The sequence below is a fragment of the Sturnira hondurensis genome, unplaced genomic scaffold (genome assembly GCF_014824575.4).
Source record: "Sturnira hondurensis isolate 20B ecotype Veracruz unplaced genomic scaffold, ASM1482457v3 Scaffold0015056, whole genome shotgun sequence".
Taxonomy (NCBI): Eukaryota; Metazoa; Chordata; class Mammalia; order Chiroptera; family Phyllostomidae; genus Sturnira; species Sturnira hondurensis.
In genome coordinates, this window is record NW_028087687.1 from 3,119,175 (window position 1) to 3,143,138 (window position 23,964).

Genomic DNA, 23,964 nt, shown 5'->3' on the forward strand with positions numbered 1-23,964 from the left:
GGAGCTGAATGTTTAATGGCAGTTGCTCTGGCCAGAAATACAAGGGGCCAGGCAACAGATGGAAGTTGGCATTTGAAGCTGAAGAAGGCTCTTTTCTGAGCAGCCAAATACTGTCACCTACCTGGAAATGCGTCCCGTTTTCGTATCACTTGACGATTTTCACCTCGGACTGTCCGTTGGAAAGAAAAAAAATCCACTGGGGTATTTCTAAATCTTTGACCCTCATAAATTAGTTATTTTGTATTAAAATGTTTTGTAAATGGGTAAGAAGTTAATTATTTAGTTTCAGATTAAATAAAATGATCCAGTGAGCAAACAATCCGCCCTCTCTCCTCTCCCGGCTAACAAGCCACCCAATTTTACTTTCCTGCCCCCACCCATCTGCTCCACCCTATGGAGAGTTGCCAAGGCTAGTCCAACTTGTCCAAACAGGACATGGCTCCAGATAAGATTCTGCCCACACCCTGCACTTCGGAAAGACCAAGTGAAGCAATTGATTTTGCATGTAAATAAGGACAGGTGCAAAGGTAACAACCAGCAGAATCCCTATACTTCTGCAGGAGGCCCAGCAGAGCGGGGGTGGGGGTGGGAAAACCCAACCCATACCCAGAAGGTAAAACTCTCAAGTTCACAGCCACCTGGTTAGTAACATTCCATACCTTTCTTAAAGAAATTTTAGCAAACTGTAAGCATTTTCCCGACTAAGTTACACACTTGTGTTCCTTCTTTAGGCTGAAAATTTTGTATTCCAGTTTTAAGGGCAAGCAACCCAAAATCAATTGAAAAATCCCCACGATGCATAATCCTGCTGTGTGTATGTCTCACAAGGCCTGCCTAAGCCCTGGCAATTCTCTTCTGTGGAGTGTTATATAATCAAATCCAGAAGGACTGTGTGAGGCCAGGCTGCCTCTCCACTGGTGCCCTATCACTGGAGACCCACCCCACTCCACCCTAAGGGGCCTCCACCCGTGGGGCCCCACCCTGGAGGGAGTGGGAGGCTGGGAGGGACCAATTGGCTCCAGTCAGCAGCCAGTTCCTGGAAACTCTGGCCTCAGCGGTGATGGCTGGAACCTTAAAAATAACCAGCAAGAATCGCCAGGGTGGTGGTGAATTCACTGGACTCCTGAGGATTATCCATTAAAACTTTATCTCATAGCACCCCAGACCCTTTAGATGTGAACCATGAGCTAATACTGCCCTCTCCCTTCAAAAGCAAACAAAAAGGAAACAGAAATGCACTTGAACCACTGCTATGCAAGAGAATTAATTCAACATGTCCCAGATCCAAATCCTCCTCCTCGCTCCTGCCTCACAACGGCTGCCTGCCAGGCTGCCCCCCACCTCCCATTCGCCTTATTTTCTGGTCATTCGGCATGGAAACCTTTTAAGCCTCCTTCCCCAACTTTTCTTTCCATTTCTGCTCTTGCCATCCAAGGCCAGGCCCCCTTGGTGCCTCCTGACTCTGTTGCAGGGTTTTCCTTCTCTGGCCACCCCACCCCAGTCCTAGGCCCCTCCAATCTATCCTGGTCCCCTCGACATCTATACTCTCAAAGCCCTCTTCTCATCCAGCCTTTCCTCAGCTCACAAACCTTGCTCCCTCCAACAGGATCCCCAGGGTTCCAGGCACCCCGCCACTAACCAGCTGCCCCCTGCTCCAACAAGCGCCCTTCTTGCTAGGTGCCCTGCCCCCCACCCCAATGCCTTTGTTCATTTTTGGTCCCGATGCTGGGCAACCAGTGAGGAATGCCCCCTCCCCTTCCGGCTTATCTAAATCCTCCTAATTCTTCAAAGACCAGCTCAAGGCCCTCCCCACTCTGTGCAGCAGGCTGATTGTGCCCTGTTAGTTCTGAAGCGGCCTCCTTACCTAGATAGGCCGGGCCTTTCAACTTGCCAAAGGTTTGTCTCAGCCTAGCACCTGAGCACCTAAGAGACAGGAGTGCGTTATTCCCCCTCCCCACTCCCTAAAGGAGATCAGGCCTGTTCACTAAATGACATTTTTTTGGGTCAGGCAGAAGCAGCTAATACAAGAGAATTTAGTCCATGGCAGGAGTTACACAGTCATTTCCCATTCCCTTTGAATGCACTTGAAATCTTCCTTAAATAATTAATGGAGGTAAAGGGGGCCTAACCCGAAGGAAAACTAAACTCCTCTAAAAAAAAAAGGTTAGGTTTCCCCTAACCTTAACCTTGCATGTTAGGGGTCCTCCAGAGACTTTATCAGTGTTAGCCTCAAAGAATTTTTTATTGCCTACCCAGAAAGATCTTCTAAAGGTCTCTATCTTGTTTTATAGCCTAAAATAGAAGAGAGAAACAGAGACTAGAGAGAGAGACAGACAGAGAGAGAGAGAGAGGGGGAGAGAGAGAGAGAGAGAGAGAAGCAGCGACTGAATGAGGAAGGAGGGAGGGAGGGTATGTGCTTAACAAAAAGAACACTTGTTTTTTTTAAAAGGGTACTCCCCTTGACCAAGGAAAGCCAGGAGATTCCTGTTGCTCCTTACAACCTTTAGGACCGCCAATCTCTAGGTGCTGTTCTTTACATGGACTGTGTCATTTAAAGCCCATGAAGTCGGTACTACCTTCCCATTTTATTGATGAGAACACTAGAACAGAGAGGCAAAGTCATCTGCCCAGGATCACACAGCTGCTAAATTGTAGAGCGGAGATTTGGACTCAAAGTAGTCCGACTTCAAAGCTGGTGGACTTGGCACCCCACTCCACTGCCTCCCCGGGGCAGAGGGCATCACCACACCACCAAGAGCCACGGCGGGACAGCAATTTCTGTGAGCATTCTGTGGAACTCGGGGACTGTGCATTTACAGTAGCTGCAATTTTGGCCCCTCCCCACTGGCCCCTGATGCCTACCTTCTCTCCCAGAGTGCATGCTTGGACACAAGATCAAACGACATCCCGAAGGCCCCAAATTAGGCCATTATTCTTCCTAGCCAACACACCTGCAACTGGTCCATAAAACTGCTGAGAAAAACTGGCAGCCTGACTCAAGTAAATACGGAAATCCACATAATAACTGTACAAAGGTGGAAGGGTCAGGTCCTCATCCCCATTTTAGAAATGAGGAAATGGAGGAACAGAGGTGACACGAGGCGCCCCGATTCGCAGAGCTGGTTGGAGCTGCAGCCAAGAACAAAAGTGCCTCTGCCTGCTGACCAGGGCTCTTTCTGTTCTGCTTCAGTCTGCACAGCGGCCCCACCACGGCGAAGTCAAACCATCTCACACTCAGGGCCCTCCCTGGGACGGAGGGTGTGACACAGGGTGCAGTGCCACACTGGCCCATGCCAGGCAGGGCCAGGGGGCGGTTCTGGTGGATAATTAGGATTTCAAAACGCTTTTTCAGGTTAGAGCGCTCTGGACCCGCTCCATCCTGTGGCAAAACGAGGAAGGATGGTTGCACCTAATGTGAGATTAGCTCTAATGAGTAGGTGCTCAATGAATACTTGTGGGGGGGGGGGTTGGGTAGTAAATGAATGAATGTCAGTCTATACTTCTCATATGGGAGGATAAAATGAAGGGCAAGACCCTCAGAATGACCTTCTTTCTACCAAGTGTCCCACACGCAGAATTTGCCCGGAGGGCGCATCGGGGCAGGGGTGTGGCAAAAGGGTAGGCAGTGAAACTAGCTTGAAAAATCACCTTTTAAGACCTAAGACATAAAGTACATGTGAAAACTTTTGGAGGCTCTGGAGAGAAATACTCCCTTGTTTGGAGAACTAAGCGGAACAGGAACTTGAACTGACTAACGTAAGTAGTTTTAGGGTGCGACACTTTGCAAGGTACCAGGGGGGAGCACGCAGGAACAGATAAAGGAGTAGGTGTCAGTGATGAGGCTCAAAGAACAGCAGTTAGTAGGAAGAGGAGCACATAGGCCAAAGGAGAAAAACCCACACCCGGTTCACAGGTTGTTCTCCAGGGGAGACACGCTGGCCTCAGAGTGTCCATCTGATCTCCTATGTCTGGATTTGGCCAAACTCCACTGATCTGGGTTGAGACGATCTCCAGGCCATCCCTGGAGATCCTCAGGCCTGCCAGAGATTGCTGACCTTCTTGAGCGTGTCTCAGGCTAATCTGGGTTCTTCAGGGCCCTCCTGGAAGGGGGCAGCCTCAGGAAACACCCCCTTCATGGAAATTAGGGTAAGACCAGTCCCTCGGGTTCCATGGGATACATTGGAGGAAGGGCCACTGAACTTGCCACATTGTGTCTCCAGCTCCCCTAATAATTAGATGGGGGGAAATGATAATGTATTCGGCCTGCCAACACAATGGAGTGAGTTTCAAAAAGCTCCAGGAACCTGTTTTGCTAGAGAAAGAACTTTACTATTAAACACTCTGACTGAGGGATACAAAATATACTGATAACTTTTTAAATATTCCAGTGAACTACAGTGACCTTCTAGAAAAAGCAGAGAGCTAGTTAAGACCATATATATATATATATATTAATGCTTTGCTTTTATATTTGCTTTGGAGGAAACCAGTCCTACTTCTGGTTCAGAAACTCTCTCCAGCATTGCCTCTCTTTCATTACTGCTAAATTTCAAGGAAGGGGTGGCTGGGGGGCGGGGAGGAGCAGGGCTACCACCTCCTTTGGACAATGCTCTCCCCTGTGGGGCGGACTGTGGTCTGGTTTCCTGCTTCCAGCTCTGCTTTGGACAGACAGCAAACGGGCTCTGAGAAAAGCACAGACCTTGGCTTTTGAGAATACTAAATAAAACCCATCCTAACCCTTTCCTTCCACCTCACTGCAAGCTGAACTTCAATTCAAGTATTACATTATTAGCAAAGCAGGTAACCACGGTTTTATGACTGGAAGTTTTTTTTTTTTAAGCTAGAACCAAGGATAAATGAAGCCGGTTTCCAGAACAGTGTAATTCCCTGTAGTGAAAGGAGGAGGGAGGTTGTGTGTATGGATTTATCTGTCTACCTATCTATCCATCCATCCTTGAACACGACTGAGTGTGAAAATAGAGTAAGAAATACCACTTAAAGCTGTTCATTTTATAGCAAAAACGTTGACTCAGAAACAGTAAGATGGCAAGTATCTAAAAAAGGGTGGGGATAAAAGGTTATTGAATTAGGAATGACGACTTAAATGGTCAAGAGATCAAAACTATTGTTCCCATTTTTCTAATTATAATAGCTTTCAGACTGTTATCATTTCCACTATTGTTTAGCCTAGCATTTAGAAACTTGCAGAATTTTTTTTCTGGTACAATATATTATTAGATCCCAATCATCTCTGTTAACCACCTCCCTCTTCTCACAAATGAGGAGGGAAAAAAGATTTGGGGCAAGCCAAACACAAATACTCCGTCTACAGAATCTATTTGGATTGCTAATAACTTTGGAACTGAAACAAAACAAAAAACTTGCTTCAATTTGGCTTACTTACAAATTTTAAGTTAAAGGCTTCTTGTCCTAAAAGTCAGCTTAATATTTCAAGTTTGCTGCCTCCAAAAAAGAAAAAAAAATCTTACTGAAACTTTCCCAAACTCCCACCTTTCTTCAAGGAAAGTTATCAGGGGTCTACTATTTGACCCTAGAGGTTTTCTTAATTTCATATCATCCATAAAGAAAAAACGTGCTGGAACAGGACATCAGAACCAAGTACTACTATCAGCTTCTGGAAGGCTAGGGCCTCACTTGCTGCCTCAGCAACTCTTTCAATTAATTCCATTAGAGAACATTGTAAATAGTTCCTTCAGATGAATAAGAACTTTTAAATAGAAACTTGCCGAAAGTTTTCTTTTCTTTTCTTTTTTTTCATTTCTTTTAAACTTAGTTTCTGGAGAATCAAGATAAAAATAATTTGTTAAAGTCAGTTTTAAAGAGTTAACCCAGAAATTTGTTAACCCACAACTGACAGAATAAACCAAAAAAGAAAGGGTGGGGGATATGAAAAAGTTGTTATTGCAAAACAAAAATAACAGCATTCTTGTTTTCAAAATACAAGATTAAAATTTTCCAAGCTATCATTAATGAATTTTTTATTTCCAGTTCTCCTTTTGTTTGACCTTTTTATTCTAACTATTTTTAGTTTGGAAATGAGGTGTAGAAGACAGTAAAATCTTTGTCCTTCAAAAATTATCCTAGTGCTCAAGTTTTTGTTTTTAAAAAGAAAAATGAAACTGGGATTCCCTGCCCCCCCCCCCAATATATCTTGTTTTGGCTTTATAAGTTTTCTGAAGATTTCTTCCTTAACAGAGTAAGACTTTCAAGTCAGCCCAGGCTGCCCAGACTGCTGAACTTCTCCATCCAATGCAACTCCCCACGCCTTGGGCATCCCTGTTCAATGGGAACAATGACAGGCCACATCTTTCAGACAATGCTAGGTCTTCTAAACTGTACGGCGGTAATCCTGGTCCCAAACCGACCGTTTCAGGGCAAAATGCCTGTCTCAAAACAAACACCCTGCGCCGCTTCAAAACAAAAACCAACCAACCAACCCAAAACAACCTCCTTCGGACTTCCAGCCAGTATACACACAAATTTCTCAAAATCACAATGGGCAGTGATGAACTTACAAAGGTAAAAAGTGTTCCTTCACTCACAGAAACCCACTGGAGCAAAGGGTGTGTGGAAAAAGGTTAACTGACTTCTCATTATGACATAACATGGGCGTCTTAAGCAACAGCAAGTGTGTAGAGACATGATAACCCCCTGGGTGGAGTTAGGGAATTTAGGGGCAGGGACCAAGGCCTGGTCTGGGCTACTGATCTACCAGAAAACAGCCTGAAACAGGAAAGAGCACACATATGCCACTTGGAATGTATGACGCAAACCCCAGCCTTGAAACAAAGAACAGGAAACAGCTCTGCTGGCTGTGCTGGAGAGAAAGCACAGAGAAACATTTAGCCGGCCCTCCCTGACCCTATATTCATGAGCAGCTGGAGTTTTTAAAGACAACAACAGGGGGTGGAGGTGTTTGTTCTATGGGTGTGAATAATAACACCAGCTTTATACAGGGGACCTGCCCTATTTACAAATAGGAGCTTCCACATACAGTAAACATCGTCCGTGAACATGGGATTTTATCATATTCAACCAGCAGAGACCTTCCTCATGAGCAGCCTCCCCACCGATTTCTTTTGTCTCTTCATCCCCCATCCCAGTGGCTGGTCTCCAGCCATGATCAAATTCTGGGTTAGGGGAATAATTATTGCTCAGCCTCAGAGAGCATCAGCAGGGGAATGAAGACAAAACACTGTGGTTAAGAATTCAGATTATTACTGGGTTATTCAACACAACTGAAAATTGGACCACTTTTAAGTGTCCCTTAGCCACAGAACTAAAGCTAAGACATAAAGAGTGTGGGGCAGCTAGAGTCACCTCAGATTTTCAGTCCTCTCCAACTGCATGATTTTAAACGTATCTGCACACAGCTACACATCCGTGCACACACCTACAGAAATTCACCTTTCGAGAGTATGATCCTGGCCCTGACATTTAACATGCTAAAATGTTTCCTCTAGTTATTTTTAAGGCAGTAAAATCCACGCATATCCCTTGTCTCATTATTTCTCTTAATTTTGTTAGGACTGTTAAACTCAGGTTTCCATTATCAGAGATTTAAGAATCTGTGTGTAGACACAACGCCAGGTTAAAAAAGAAAGGAGAAGACATCGCAGGGCCTATAGTAACCGGAACATTGGATTTTAATTTAGAAACTTTGCAGTGAAAACAACCAACCAAACAAACAAACCCCTTTCTCAAATCTATTTTGCTGTTTCATATCTGACAAGATTTTGTGGTCTAAGCAGCTACTTTTCTTTGTTATTGTCACATTAAAATTCTTATATTTGCATTCCCCCTCATGCAAGCCAAATATTCCTCACAGTAGATCTTCACTGAACTTACTAACAGCACACTAGGTTTTTCCCTCCTCGTGGTTCTGCAGCAAAGCCCACTGACTGCAGACACGGAGATGTTTCTCTAGGGAGTTTAAATGAATCAAACATCTCATTTCAGGTTTCTGTTAACAGCCTAAGGTCAACTAACACGCTCCATGTCTCAAGCCAGAAGAAACTTATTCCTCCACTCTTGTTTTAAAAAACACTCACTTGCAAAATTCTGGAGAGGTTAATGCTACCAGGTTGTTGCTTCCCCGTAAGTCTTCCCCCAGGTCAGGCAGATTATCATCCGGATGGATTTCTCTCACAAATAAAATGCTCCTAGGATCCACACACAAAGCACTCATGAAAGGACATTCCCAAACTGCTCTGTGGGAAAACCTGTAGTGAACGACTGCCCTGTGCCTCACTTGATTTTTCTTATAATTACAGGTACTAAGTCTAAATAAATAATTACAGACTCCTTCTCCTCTTGTAATATAATCAATATATCTCTTAAGTGTCTTGGTGATCTTAGTGGAAAAATACATTCTGAGTTAGTAAAAAATTCAGGGCAAAATATTTATTTTCGTGAAATACAAGAAGGTGAGCAATTACCAATTTCCTTTCAACCTGACATAAAAGATAGTCCCCTTCACATGCTTTTCTCCTACGTTCCTGTAAAATTTAAAGCAGACGGATTCTCCCTGTTATCTGCCAAAGAAGTGGCTATGACAATTCCTAGTATTATCTGCCATATCCAGGAAAGCCATTCGGAATCAATCCCTCGGTCCCCACCCGCCTCTGGTCCCTAACTGGGGGCAGCAGCCTACAACGGTCTCAGCCTCCAGCCAAGCTGCAATCCTCGCTCCAGGCACTGCGGCAGGTTCTCTCCGTGTCCCCGGGAAGGACGCTCCAAAGCCGGCCAGCCCTCCGGGAGCCAGACACCCTGACGGCTCCTGGGCTCCAGGACCGTGAGTGGGATGCTGCCTCCAGTCCCAAATGCCCCAAGTTTCTTCCCAGAGGGACTGGGAGGCTGTTTCAAGTTTGCTTGGACCCGCGAGCAGCCGCGCGCCCCATCGAGAAGGGGGGCGGTGGGGGGCGCGGGCGGAGGGCGGAGAGGGGGAGGGCGCGGGAGAGGAGGGTGGGGGACCCGGAGGGGGAGGAGCAGGAGCGCGGCCTCGACGCTACCTTTCTCCAAACAACGTTGCCACACGCGGACAGCACTGAGATTTTGGGGGCTTTGGAAAGAATCGCGAACGAGCGGGCGGGCGGCGGCTGGGCGACCACACAGGTGAGCCCCCGCCCGCGCCCTCGCCGAGGCCGCGGCGGGCGCTGCCAGCCTCGCTCCCCCAGATGCGCACGGTGGCTCCCCCCAATCCCACACTTTCAACCGCTGAACCCGGGGGTTTCCTCCCCCCAGCCTCCCTCTCCGCCTCCACCCCTGGCTGCAAAGAGCTGTTGCACTTTCCCAAGCCCACAAGGCACCCTCACCCCCGCGCTGCACCCCCAACCCATTTACGGAGCACCCCCATAAAAATGAAAGTGGACAAGCCAAAGAAGGGGGCAGCGGGAGTCGGGCGAGAAGGAAATGTGAGGGAGAGGGGACTTACTTTTCGAGGAGCGGTGCTGAGCGCTGCAGACGAGAAATAAAAGGCCTGGCCCCGGGCTGCCTTGAACCCCGCGAATGCAGTAGTGTCAGCGCTCTAGTCCGGGCGCCGGCTGTGGCGGCGGTCGCAGGGGACGGGGACGGGGACAAGGACCGGTGCGCGTGCGGCGGACGCTCGCCCTGCGCTCCGGCTCGGGCCCGGCTGCGCGCTGCTCCGCGCGGCTTCGCTCCTGGCTCCCCTCTGGCTCCTGGCACCAACTCTGGGCAGTCACATGACGCCGGCGCCGCTCGCTCTGCGAGCCTCCCGAGGCTGGCGGGGTAAGTAGAGGCTGGGACCCAGGGTGGGAGGGTCAGGGAGGGGAGATGGGGCCGCGGCGGCCGCCCGGGCTGGGCGGGTCCCCACCCACTTGGGTGGAGGCAGCCGCCGGAGGGGTCGACCGAGTCACTCGCGCAAACACGCACCCCGCCCTGCGCCCTTCCCCCGCCACCCCCGCCTCCCCCGCCTACTCCGCCCCGCCCCGCCCAGTCACCCGGGGACGGCCTGACAGACACTCATTATTCCCCGGAGCCGGGCGCCGCCCCGCCGGCCGAACCTGTCCCGAGAGGCGCGGCGCGGCCGTGGGGCTGGGCGTGCACGGCGCGGCCCCCGCCCTCCGGCCCCCGCCCGGCCCGGTGCGCCCGGCACGGCACCCCCGCCCCGCGCCCTCCGCCCAGGAGCCCGCGCCCCGCCCGCCCCCGGCCCCGCCGCCGCGCCGCCGCCCGAGCCCGGGGGGAAGGAAGGGCGGCGCTGCCCGCTCCGGGCGTCACACGGCTGCAGCCCGCTGCGCCGCTTCCAAAACACACAGCCGGGCTCGCGGGCGAGCCGAGGCGGGGCGGGGGTGGGGAGAGGGGACCCAGGCCGGCCGGGGCCATCAATCAGCCGGCACCAGCGGGAAGGGCGGCCCCGGGCGCGGCGGGAAGGGCTGGGCCCCGCACCCCGCGCGGCCCCTCCTGCACCCAGTGCATAGAACTCTCTTAAAGAAAAAGCAGGGAAAGGCACGGGTGGTGAAGGGGCGGGTGGACCTGGGCCGATTCGGGGAAGGAGGAGCAGCGGAGAGAGGGAGGGCACTTGGGGTGACCGAAACCCTAAAGTGGTCCGGAGTTTCCAAGGTCATTTCGCTTTCTGTTAGGAAGCGTCTTTGTGCCCGGGGCGCCGGGTCCCCTCCGTCGCCCGCCCCGCGGGGGGATGGCCCGAGTGGCGCGCCCGGCCTCCCAGGATTTTTCTTTGAAGGCCTGAGACCCCTGAAGCAAACTTCCCACGGGCCTGGCCTGCCACTGGAGCGAAAAGGCGGCCCGTAGCAGCGGCGTTTGCTCAGCCCGGCCTGCCTGAAAACTTGGCAAACTTCGGTGGGGATCCTCCCGCCCAGAGGGAGAACTCCGGGCGAGCTGAGGGTTCTGTCCCGCAGCCTTGCGATTCTCGTCGCTTCCCGGGAACCGAGCGCAAGTGCGCGCGATGGCCTTCACAGCGCTCCGCGCCGGGCGGCGGGGTCCCGCGTCCTGGTCAAGCCAGGCCCTTTGGAGGACTTTGTATATAGCGTGGTACCCGAGCTCAGTGCTTTTGGAGTTTCTTTTAAAACAAGATTAATGTAATAAAGACTGCAATAAAAAAAAAAGAACAAAAGACAAATTGGTTCAATTGTTTTAGTCCTGTGCAATGTTTAAAAACGCCCCTGCTTCAGTCTATGGCTCGTTATTGCTTCAAGATGTTTTAAAGGCCCTTTAAGCTCACCATTCTCACTTTGATGCTTCATCCAGGCATGGGACTACTTAAACCATGGAGATAGAGTGTATTCTGAACCTCATCATGTAGCTATACAGTGATAATAAAATTACTACCGGTAGCCTCAAGTAGTAGAATTGCATATTGTACAAAATGCACATAAACGACCACATGCAGAACACCCAGAACTGACACCGATTCATGTGCTATCTTGCTGTCTCCCAAGACTAATCTTTAAATATAAAGAGATGAGGGGTTTTTTTTAATGAATAAAATACAAGTGCAAGGGGTGGGGGGAGTTGAATTCGTGTCAATTACTAATTGCAGTTCATTGATCGCTGACATCTTTAAATGCCTGATCAGATATCTTACACTTGTATTAGCTGGAAAACTTTTGTTAGTGGTGACTGCTGGAATTGTTTTGCGTTTTGGTGCCCGCTTCACAGTAGGGGCTCCAAAAATACAGGCTTTGCTCAAGGGGCAAAATGATAGAAACCTGAAGCACAGAAGTAGTGTTATTTTACATTGTCCCTGGGGGTGGGCATCCAAAGGAGACCCCTGAAGTAGGTCTATCTGAGAAAGGGGGCAGTGGTTTTGACAGGAAGGAGGGGGGGAGCGGGAGGAGAAAAGTCATCCCAAAGGTTAATTAACGAACACAGTTGTGTGCAGGGCCCTGTGAGAGGCTGCTCAAACAACTTGTACAGAAACGAAGCCATCTGGGGAAGGATACCCCCAGGTGCCCGTCCAGAAGGGCCTGCAGTCAGTCACCCTTGCCTCCTCCCCTCTCTGAGCAGTCACAGCCCTGTGATGCCCTGAGTCTTGGACCTCCTCAGTCACTGCTCACTCCTCCGCTGCTGTCCTGGTCCAGCCTGTTGCCACAGGGACTTGTCAGTCACCCTGTTTGTAGCGTGGCTGCAGTGTGGGAATCGGAGCAAAGAAATACAAATACATTCTCTAAAATGCAAACCTGAACAAGTCAATCTGTTGTGTTCAATGACTTCCCTCCAGATAAAGCCCAGGAGTTCACCACTGAGCTGACCTGGCCTGCTCCTGTCCTGGTAGGTTCCTTGCTCCCTGCTCTCCCCGCCCACTCTTCTCTGGCAACACTGAGCTTTCCTTTGCTTTTTCCAGCTCTCTCTTCCCACCTCCGACCTCTCACTCATGCTCATTTTTCTAGGGGGGCTAGCCTCCTTGCCTTCTCCCCTAACTCCTGACCGCCACCCTCCTTTCCCTAAATTCTATTCATCCTTTTAATACTGTCTTAAGTGATATTTTAAACAAAATACAGCTTCTTTTATTACCATCCTCACCCCACCTTTGGACGAGTAGAGGCTCTCCTTTCTGGTAGTCTGATAGCCCCCATGCATCACCTCTTGTAACATTTTTTATTTTTTTCTTGTAACTGGCTACTACTCTCTGGCACTGAAATGTAAACTCTGTGCATGGCCCTTGTCTTTTCAGCAAAATCGTATTCGCATGACCCAGATGTTCAATGAATATGGGTGAAATAAATAAAGTGAGAAGTCATTCACATCTAAAAAGAGGAGAGGAAGCTGCAGGGTGGCAAGCCACCATGAACTAGACTTTTGGAATGGTGAAGAGGAGGGAAGAGGGAGCTCCCTTCACTGAAGGCTTTTAAGCAGTAGAATGTGATGATGATCATGGCACCTAGATCTCCTTTTTATCTGTGACACACAGTGCCTGGCGCATGTGTGGTGCTTGGTAAATCCTGGGTGAATGAAATGTTTCCAGCCTGGTCTTTGTAACTGCTTTGCTCCTGTTCTTTGAGGACAGGAGGCCAGTCTGGTTGAGGTTGGGGGCAGCAGATGCTCTGGAAAGGATACTCCTCCCTGGTCCCTGCAGCACCACTCCCAACCGGTCTTTGCAGTCCCAGTCTCTTCCGTGGCTACTGGGAGGAGAGTAGATATGTGACAGAGTTCTGGCCAGTGGGACCTGAAGGGAGGGGTGCTGGGACTTATGGGAAATACTTTTCTTCCCAGTAAAAGGAAGCTCTTATAAAGATAACCCCCTGGACCTGCTTTGAAGTTATGTGAGGATGTGGTGCTTGAAGCGTTGGCAGCCATCTTGCAGTCAGGAGAGGAAAGCAATGTCTCACATTTCCATATGAATGGCTCTTTTTTCATCATTAGTTTTTAGCTCAACTATTACCTCTTCAGGGATGACTTCCTTGACCACACAATCTAAAAGAGCCCTCCCCTTGCAGTGCTCCCGGTGATTTCCCTGGATCTGTCTCACTTCAGCAGCATTTGGACAAAAGAGACCCAGGGACACACCTTTCACCAGCCTCTGACCGCTCTCCAGGATCTTTTCAAGTCTCCCCTTTGAGCACCATCTCAGTCACCCGTGGCCTCTGAAACCAGCCAACACCTTTTTGGGGGAGGGGGTGGGGAGCCGAGACTTAATTCCTTATTTCAGAGCAACCATGAACTCCCAAATTCGTTAGAATTAATTCTGCTAAGGTGAAGGCCACCATCAACTGCCTGATCACTCTGCTTCTGTGGGCCTCCTACCCCTGCCTCTGTCTGGGCTTCTGTTTTGACGGTGACAATGTGGCTCTGGAGGGTGTGGGCCAATTCTTCACCAAGTTGGCAGAGGAGAAGAGGCAGGGCACCCAGTGCCTCTTGAAGGTGCAAAACCAGCGCAGCAGCCGCACCCTCTTCTAGGATTAGCAGAAGCCTCCCGAGATGAGTGAGGCAGTAAATAAAACGCAGGATGCGAGGGAATCTGCCATGGTGCTGGAGAACCTGAACCAGGCCCTTCGGCACCTGCGGGCCTTGGGGTCTACCTGCACAGACCCTCGCCTTTGCGACTTCCTGGAAGAGGAGGTGAAACTCATCCAGAAGACTGGTGACCACCTGACTATAGTCAGCAGGTTGGCCGGCCTCCAGGCTGGGCTGGGCGAGTAGCTCTTCCAAAAGCTCACCCTCAAGCGCAAGTAGGAGCCTTTGGAGCCCAGAGGCCTTTGAGGGCCCTCCTGCATCCCCCTGGTGTCTTGAGCCTCTCCCTGTGACCGCTAAGCAGTGTTTTAACCACCCAGAGCCCTTTCCCATGCCTTGGACCAAATGGAAACGATAAAGCTTGTTGCCTTGGAAAAAAGTCAATAAAACTAAAGTATTTCTCCCTTCCCCGTTCAATGTCTAGTCATCTTTGCTCATTATTTTGTCTCCCTTTCCTCCAACTAAAGCTTGTGCTCTGTGAGAGCAGGAATATTGTCTTCTTCACTCCTATTTTCCAAGCTCCTTGAACAGTGGTTGGCGAATACAAAGTGTTCCAAAAATGTTTGTTGACCAATGGGTGACAACTAAACACTAACACTACGACGTTGAGGCTGACACAGGGCCTAGTAGGCACAAACCACTACAGACCCCATTTTCTCTTTCATGGCTTGCATCGCAGTTCTCTTTCAGGCAGTCTTTCTGAGGCACAACATGTAACGTATTCTCGAGAGTCCGTCTGCCCCCTGCACCCTCTTTCAGAGCTTTTCCACTCCTTCCCCAGGAATGTTTCTCCTTCTCCGTGATAATGGACAAAGTTACGAAAGCAGAAAAGTGCCGTGTGCTTGTGAAGTTATGAGCAACACAGGTACATTTACCTTAAAGAAAAAAACAAAGCCATATGATTTTATTTTCTTCCAGCTTTAGTGAGATATCATCGACCTATAACCTACGCAAGTTTAAGGTGTGCAACCTGATGATTAGGTCCGTGTGCACATGGCAGTGAGGTTAGTTCACATCTCCATCCCCGTACATAATTATCATTTTTTGTGGCTATAATATTTATGATCTACACCAGGGGTGTCAAACTCATTTTCACCGGTGGCCACATCAGCCTCGCAGTTGTTTTCAAAGGGCCGAATGTCATTTTAGGACTGAATAAGTGTAACTACCCTTCACAGTTAAGGGAGAACTCGGCACTGCCACCTGCAGAAACAAGGTGCCAGGCAGATAAAACAAGGCGGAGGGCTGGATTCAGCCCACGGGCCTTGTGTCTGCCACCTGTGATCTACTCTCTGAACAACTCTCAAGTATATAATGCAGTATTATTAATTATATCCACTGTGCTATATGTTAGATACCAGACCTTCTTCATCTTACAGCTGGAAGTTTGTGCTCTTGACCGATACCTCCCCATTTCCCCCACCAACCCCCTCCCCCGCCCCCCGGCGATCACCATTCTACTCTCTGTTTCTGAGTCTGGCTTTTTTTAGGTTTCACAGATAAGGAGGTCATACAGTATTTGTCTTTCTCTGTCTCACTTACCACAATGCCTTTAAAGTGCACACGTGCTGTTGCAAAAGGCGGATTTCCTTTTGTAATGGCTGGATAATATTCATATCTGTTAAATTTTCTTTGCCCATTCGTTCGCTGATGGAGACTCAGGTCGTCTCCATGTCTTGGCTATTGTCCACACTGCTGTGATGGACATGGAGGTGCAGGTACCTCTTTGAGACAGTGATTTCATTTTCTTTGGATGTACACCCAGCAGTGGGCTTGCTGGATCCTGTGGTGGATGTATTTTCAATTTTCTGAGGAACTTTTATACTGTTTTCCATAGTGATTGCCAATTTAAATTCCCATCAACACTGCACGAGGGTTTTCTTTTCTCTATATCATCGCCAAGTCTCGTCTCTTGCCTTTTTAAATAATAGCCATTCCAACAGGTATGAAGGGTATGAAGTGATATCTCGTCTGGTTTTGATTTGCATTTCCCCGGTGACTAGTGATGCTGAACATCTTTTCATATACCTTTTGGCTGTTTGGATGTCTGTCTTCTTTGTATTCAAGTCCTTTGCCCAAACTTAAGTTGGATTTTTTTTTTTTTTGCTATTGAACTGTATGAGGTTTTTAAAAGAAATATTTTGGATATGAACCCCTTATCAGATAGATGGTTTGCAAATATTTTCTTCCATTTTGTAGGTTGCCTTTTCATTTTGCTGAGTATTTTCCTGTGCAAAAGTTTTTTAATTTGATGTAGTTCTACTTGTTTTTGCTGCATGTGCTTTTGGTGTCATGTCCAAAAATTGTTGCCAGGACCAATGTCAATGAGCTTTTTCCCTATGTTTCCTTTTGGTAGTTTTACAGTTTAAGGCCTTACATTTAAATCTTTCATCCATTTCAAGGTAATTGTATGAGTGGTGTAAGATAGGTGTCCAGTTTCATTCTTTTTCATGTTAATATCCAGTTTTCCCAACACCATTTTTTTTTGAAGAAACTGTCTTTTCCCCACTGAGTATTCTTGGCTATTTTATCAAATATTAGTTGACCGTATATGTGTGGGTTTATTTCTGGGCTTTCAGTTCTGTTCCATTGGTCTATATGTCTTTTTTATGCCAATACCATACTCTTTTGATTCCTATAGCTTTGTAATATAGTTTGAAATCAACAAGTGCAATGCCTCCAACTTTGTTCTTTCTCAGAATTGCAAAGCCATATGATTTGAGGTAAAATTAGAAATGCTAGACTAAGTGCCATCACCTTGAAAGCATTACAAAGGGTTCCGAGATTCTCTTCAGCATTTCTGCATCTCCACATATTATCCATCCTCCATCTATCCATTTGTCTATCCAATTTAGGATTGCCAGGAAAGATTAAGGTTGAGTTAGGTGACCAAGAGTTACAGTAAAGGTTAAACTGGATGTATGACTGGTTCCCCCCGCCCCCCAGCCCCTTAGGAGCTCTCAGCATTTCTAGTACAATTTCCAGTGCACTAGATGAACACATGTAATTGTTCTGGATTATGTTTGATAGAACAATGGAGTGGAAGGACAGTGGTACAAAAAGAGTGGAAATGTTGGATCTTGGAATTTAATTTGGAGAACTGAAACAGGAGACTCTAGAGATCTAGCCAGGAACAGCAAACTGGGCATTTCAAATAGGTTGAAGAGCTGGCATGTTGGGAATAATGTAGTACATGACCTGGAAGGTAAAGAGGTAAGTAGTCAGGGAGTGGGTTCCACATATGAGTTTAACATTTAAAGATGATGCAGCCTTGGGGGTAGCATGGTTTGGGCTGTGCCCATGGGAAGGTGAAACTAGGGGGGAGGGGGCGAAGATCCTTGAAGATGAGGAGATGAAGGAAAAGAATGACTGAAGTATTGAATGTGGTTCCCTGTGGATCCTGAGATTACTCAGAGTTGTGGCCAGACTTGAGGTCAAGAGTAAGACTTAGGCCCTCAGGGCACATCTTCATTTCATAAGAGAAAGTCTCCAAGAAACTGATGATGACAGCAACCAGGAGAGAGAGGTTAGATGCAGCCTTCTTTTTCTATGGTTAAATCTGATATTCCTTGGGCCATGATTATTCAAGTTAAAAATAATCACTTGTATTTGGTTGCTTATTGGTTCTTTTACTAGGAAAATACGCCAGTAGTTATATTTCCTACTTTAATAGGAAAGTAGGAAATATACCATTTCTGCTTCACTGAGAGTTCAAATCAGCTTTGGGGGACTTGTCAGGGATCTTAAATGTTATTTATAATATTTGTCCAAAGGAAAATAAATTGTAATTTTTTAAACCAATGACATATACATACAAAGACAGAGAATGAAACTTACTGCTAAACTGAAGACTACTTAGATTTCTCCTGTGCTGGGAGGCAGAGTAGAGAATGGGAGACCCACAAAGTAGGATGAACTACTCACGATTTTTCAGTTTGTTTTGGAATGAGGCTAACTTATATTTTCAACTCTCTCTTCTGTGTTACAGAAAAATTATTGGCATTTAAATCGTGGATTTAAGCTAGTTCAGCAAATGTTGATTGAACATTTACCACACATCTGGGGTGGGTAAAGAAGTACAAGAAATATGTGTCAAATGATCCTTACATTCAAAGGATTTGAGAGGATATGTATGAATATTATAATTGCCTAATTAATTATTGCACAATGCAGAATATAATGAGTAAAATTAGGAAAGGGCCCTGGTGTGGGAGTTAAAGGGATTGAAAAAGTAAATTGATTCATTTGAAAACTATGGGTATTCTTGGGCAGTTTGGTCCTTGTCTTCAAGGAGCTTACTCTCTTGCAAAAGAAATCACATCAGGTCAGGAAAACCAAAGTCTTCAGGGAGAGAGGTGATACCAGTGCTAGAACTCTTGTTAGAGCGAGACGGGGCTCTATGCCACGTTTTGGGATCTGGAAAGGGAACAGAGCAAGGGTCTAGTGGGGACATGAACCTCTCGGGAGGTGGGAGGTGAGGGAGGCCAGGTCAGCCATGGCTGTGTTGTGGAGCTGCTGGTGAGACGCAAATTTTTTCAGCAGATATTGGGAAACCATGGAAGGTTTCTGAACAAGTAAGTTGCATGACAGTGTATGAAATGACATGAAACATAACCCTAATATAAATCTTCAAGAGTCCAGTACAGGAGGCAGGAACTATGGTCCAGGTAAATATGTATATACTACATGTGTATATGTGCACATCATCTTTATTTCTTACTCTGTATACACACACACGCTTAAACATACCCCATACCCCAGCTCAGTAACTGAGCCAGCAAAGAGACAGTGTGTCACTTTTGCTCTAGGGAAGTGGTCTTGCTACCTTCCTTTTTCTGCTCAATCCAAGGGTGTCTCATGGCTGCACCCCAAACCCTGGTGTTTGAGGAGCCTCCCTCCCTCTGTGTCAAAGCTCAGTTGCATAGGTTTCTCTGATACTTACTTGCCTGAGAAGAGGACTTTGGCCTTCTTCATTCCTTAGCTTCCCAACCTGGCAAGTCAGTACACACTCACAAATGCTTTAGAACTTTTGCTAATACGTTGTTCAAAAAGAAAAAAAAAAGCATGTGGTTGGATCATCTGAACAGTACAGAGTTATTCATTGCTCTTGTAATCCAAAAAGACTTGCTAACATCAGACAATATTAAAGTCACAATGATGGTTGTATCATAGTGACGGGAGTGAGGGGGACATTTTTTTTCTTTGCCTTTCAACACGCTTTTGTTTTTTTCTTCCTTGAGTGAGCTTATATTACTTTTGTAATAAGAAAGAGGTGTGCTTTTAAAACCATCTAAGAAATAAATGTACGCACTGTGGATAATTAAATGTGGGACCTTGAGTGCAGTTTTGCAGGGTGGCCCCTTTAGAAAGCACCCTGGACTTAGAGGTGTAGCTCCACGCTTGTGAGTTTGGAAGGGGGGGTGGGGTGGAAAGGGAGGGGCTCCAGCAGAAGAGGGAGGTGGGAGGGGGTGAACACCCTCCTTCATTGACTCTTTGGCTTTTTCACTGCTGCTTGACCAGCTGGATCTGTGCAGGGTCTTGGAACTGGAATTCTTCCTCAAAATGATACATGTTTACTTTAAACACCACTCCAAGGGAAGAAAAGTTAAAAAAAAAAAACCACCCCAACAGAAAAACCAGTAAACTGGACTGAATAGAGCCAAAGTTCCTATTTCTCAAGAGATAGAAATAATACTTCCTGGAGCACAGGGTCCACTCACCCTCTTCCCGTGGTCTTTCGCCAGGATCTGTTGATTCAACGGGAAACAGAAGTGTCAGCGTTTGTGCTGGATGTGACTATAGTGGGAGATCACCCTCAGCCTCCTAAAGGCGCCAATAATGCAGGGGGGGGGGCTGCCACGTGTCAACTGGTGGGGTTCCAGCTTGTCTCATGTTTCTTTCTAAGCTACATGTTTGTCTGTTATTGTTCTTAAGGTTTTCTGTGTAACTATAAGCAACAGACCTTGTTAGTTCCTCTTGAGATTGCCCACTACTCCCCACCCTTATTTCTCACCTCCCAGCATCCTGTTTGTCTCCCTGACTCTGTCCCCCGCCCCATCCCCACCCCCACTGAGCCACCCGTCCTTGCAGCCATGTTTTTCTTCCCTGGCTTAGTTCATTTCACATTTCTGTTTTTTATAAGTGTTGTCACACCAAAGGAGGCATGCCGCATATTAAATGTTTATGTATTGATTTGTGCTTTCTTGTCTTGTAAATTCCTCCAAATTATGTATATTGCAATGTTTGTCCCCTCTCACTTTTCTTGAAGACACTATTTCCAGGAGCTGTTCAAAGAAAATATGGGGAACTTTGGACTATGTACAGGACTTTTTTTTGGTGACTTTTGCCTATTTAATGTTACTCCGTTATGATAGGAACAGTATCTACAATATATATTGTGTTTATGCTCACATCAGTATAATCTTTAGTTTGTTATATTTTAAAGAATATTTTAGCCCATCAATTTTATATGGACTGTTTAGACTTACATTTCAATTTTGTTCATTATTGTAGCAAATGGTTCTATTAGTTATTAAGCATTGTGGCATCTCTTTAAGAGATTTAGTAGGCTTATGAGAAATATTTTTTAAAACTTTAGATCACTGTAATAAAAGAAATGATTATTACCATTGAATACTTCTACCTAGTAGTCACGGTATCTTCACAGGAGAAAGAATTCATTTTCTAAAAGAAGGAGGAAAGCACTTTCAAAACTCATTAAATATAACTTTTGCTACATGACCATTTATCTAATCAGTTTCCTTTCTGTGCCAAAAGTAAGAAAAATGATGATTCAAAAGCAGCAGAATCCTACATTTGTTTATCTTTCTACTTTGTGGATGTCTGAAAAGTGAAAATTTCTCTCCTTTTCCATAAGTTGGTTTGTTTGACAAAATTTCCAAGTACAATTCACTTTCACTTGGTGCTGAGAAGATGTGTCTTCAAGTTCCCGAGATTCAGGAAGGGCCTTTCAAAAAGTGTTTCTAATTGAATTTTCTGGGCTGACATTGCTTAATAAGATTATATGGGCTCCGAGTGTACAGTCCTGTCGTACATCAACTACATGTTGTGTTGGGTGATCGCCACCCAAAGTCACGTCCCCTTCGGTCACCCTCTTCTACCTCCCCAGCCCCCGTTCCCTTTGGCTGTCACCACACTGCTGCCCGTGTCTACGAGGCTTGTTCCCCCCCTTAACCTGTCGTTACCATGTCCCCAGAGAGGTATACTCGGTGGAACCTTAGCTTGCTTTCCCTCACCAAAGATCGAACATTCCGCGGTATCCGTTCTGTTGCACTTGGAAGCACCTTCCGACGGTCCAGTCCCCAGAACTTTGTGGGTACCATTCGGCGGTGGGGCCGCCGTAGGGAGTAGTGCCATTTGGATGACAAAATTCGCCTTAATATATTTCCCTTTACCCTCTTCTGTTCTTGAAGCAAAAGTACATGTCAATCCTTAAAAAAAAAAAACAAGCCCTGGTTAATTTCACCTAGCCTGCTTGGTGTCCATGGCCCGACAAAGCTGCACTGTCTAATTCAGACAGTGACTGCTGTGTCAGATGCCCCCGCCTTCGCGCTGTTGATTATGTGACTTCAGTTCCAGATAACGATCTTTCTATTCTATAGTCTTCAGAAACTAGGGAAGGAAGGCAAAGTTTGTTTAGTTCACTTGAAAGAAAACCTCGCTTGTATCACTGTTATTTTTTTAAGCGTATAATTCACATTTTATTTTTGAATCTAAAAAAGAAATCTTCCAATACATTTTTAAAATTTGTTTTTATACACCAGAATTACCTCCTCTCTCAGCCCCCAGTACAATTTATATTTCTACTTAGCTGGAACTCCAGTAGTTGTTTGTAAGTGATTTATGGTAAGGGCTTTCGGTTTTTATAGTTCCTGATATGGCTCTTCATAGATAATAGACAGCTTTCTATTATTCCAACAACTAATTTCCATGACCATGTAAATGACTTCTTAAATTTGATTTTATGTGTGAAAGGATGCCTTGCTCTGATTTATATAGTATTGATTTGTTTTTTAATATTTTATACTTTATTGCATATCACTTACTTTAGTATCTCTGAGTTATATGCCTGAAAATGTAAGCTTTACTTACAATGCTGTTATTAGAGCCTAATTTCCCAAGGAAAATATTATAATTAAATATTGTATTTAAATATTATAATTAAAATGTCCACTCAAAATATCCTCTTACCTGCTTAAAAATGGAAAGTTAGACTGGGGATTAAATGAAGAATGCTTGCTAAAATAGTCAAAGCTGGTGACATCCATGTTTATGTGTGAGGTTAGGGCCCTGCGTCTCCCATTATCTCTGTCATTATCACTGGGATCCAATGAAATGAAAGGAAGCATAGCAATAGTATTTTTAAAAGGTCACGTGAAGACAAGTGGTCAGAAAGCAACGTGAAGAATACCACACTCATTTTTCCTGAAGGCTTTGCGTTAAATCAAAGGGATCAGAAAAATCATTGACAATTGTAATTAACTTTATATAGTATTTTTTAAACCGATGATTGCATAAACATACTCTAGCTGTTTGCCAAGGTACAAGGAAGCAGAGCTCAGACATATTTCTGAATCCTGCTGCTGACTTGGTTATCAGAGGTGAGTGGCTATTCAATCAAAAATAGCCAGAGGAAAGAATAATAAGAATTCTTGGAAAGGAACTCCCAGCATTAATCAAATAGGCATTATTAAAAAATAGAGCGTGATGTTGTGTTTATTAGACTGATGTTAATGGTGGTGCTCTACCTTTGGGATGCCACAGCACAGGCTAAGTATGTTAATTACAATTCTCCATTTTCCACTCTTAGTAGGACTTGTGCCTATGTTTTTAAAGAAACTTGGATTGGCCAGTACCTTCTCTGGCTCTTTGTATGGTCAGGGCTGAGGTTGGGTGTGAGTGTTGACTATGCTATTTTCCAATGATTTAATTAAAAATCTATTTTATTTTCTGGACCCCCTACTTAGATAGGCGTAGACTTAAGTAATTTTAAAAGTTCTTTTCCTGAGAGAACTCTCAATCTAAAATGGAGACCAGACCCATATCTTCACACAAAGATAACCAATAGTATGAGGTGGTAAGTGATCTATATGAATTCTGTTGAGAAGATATCCAACCATGTAACATGAAAACTAGAGACATTTATTGAAGAAGATGCAAGATACAAGAAACATTGTACACAGGACAATGAGCCCCCAGTCCCCTTCTAAGTAGGGCCCTTGGTACCGCACACAGTTCTCTTAATTGCCATCAGCTGCTCCACTATATTTTCCTGAATCTCACCAATGGTCTGAAATCCCTTCCCTTTCAAAGGTGATTTTAGTTTTTGGAAAAACCAGAAATTGCAGGGCATCAAATCTGGGCTATAGGGGGGCTGAGTCACCTGGGTGATTTGATGTTTCACCAAAAATCTCTGCACAAGATGTGATGTGTTAGTGGGCACATTGTTGTGATGAAGCTGCCAATCACCAGTTGCCCATACCTGTGGCCTTCTGAATCATCTGAGTAGTTTCTGCAGAGGAATCTTCAAGCTTAATGCAAAATGTGATGCAGATGTGTTGCTCTACTTGCTCCGTCACTTTGAATGTGACAGCCACACAGCACACATGCTCGCTCAACAGTGTCTACCACCCCCACTGACTAGGACCACCCCCACTGACTAGTACAGCATCTACTGGGATGCATGTACATCCCAGTCCACGCTCCTTGGTTGCTAGGTTACATTTACAGTGTGCAAACTGTTCTTGTTATATTAACAATGGCTGGACTTTTTCTGGACAGACCCAATGTATCTAAAAGTACTCCAAATTAAGAGAGGTATCAATTTGGCTTCAGGTCAGGAAAGGCTTCCTGTGGGAGGAGAGCTTTGAGCTGAGTCTAGAAGGATGGTATGTCTGGAAGCAATGCAAAGACCACTGTGGAGGACCTGGGCAAATAGGTTGGGGAGGTGAACGAGAGCTATGTGGGACATCAGACAACTGGCACCTTAATCTACCA

At 46.1% G+C, this 23,964-nt stretch overlaps 1 protein-coding gene across 3 annotated transcripts in view; it reads right to left on the reverse strand.

Annotated features, from left to right (window-relative positions):
* KLF3 (KLF transcription factor 3) overlaps window positions 1-9,537 on the reverse strand; it is a 33,836-nt gene extending 24,299 nt beyond the window's left edge. Inside the window, exon 1 of one of the 3 annotated variants that reach the window (XM_037064346.1) lies at window positions 9,455-9,537. The gene's annotated coding sequence lies outside the window, so the exon portion shown is untranslated. Of the gene's footprint in view, window positions 1-121; window positions 206-8,072; window positions 8,231-9,454 lie in introns of those variants that run through there. The other 2 variants (XM_037064348.1, XM_037064347.1) reach the window with 2 other exon arrangements.
* Window positions 9,538-23,964: the final 14,427 nt, after the last annotated feature.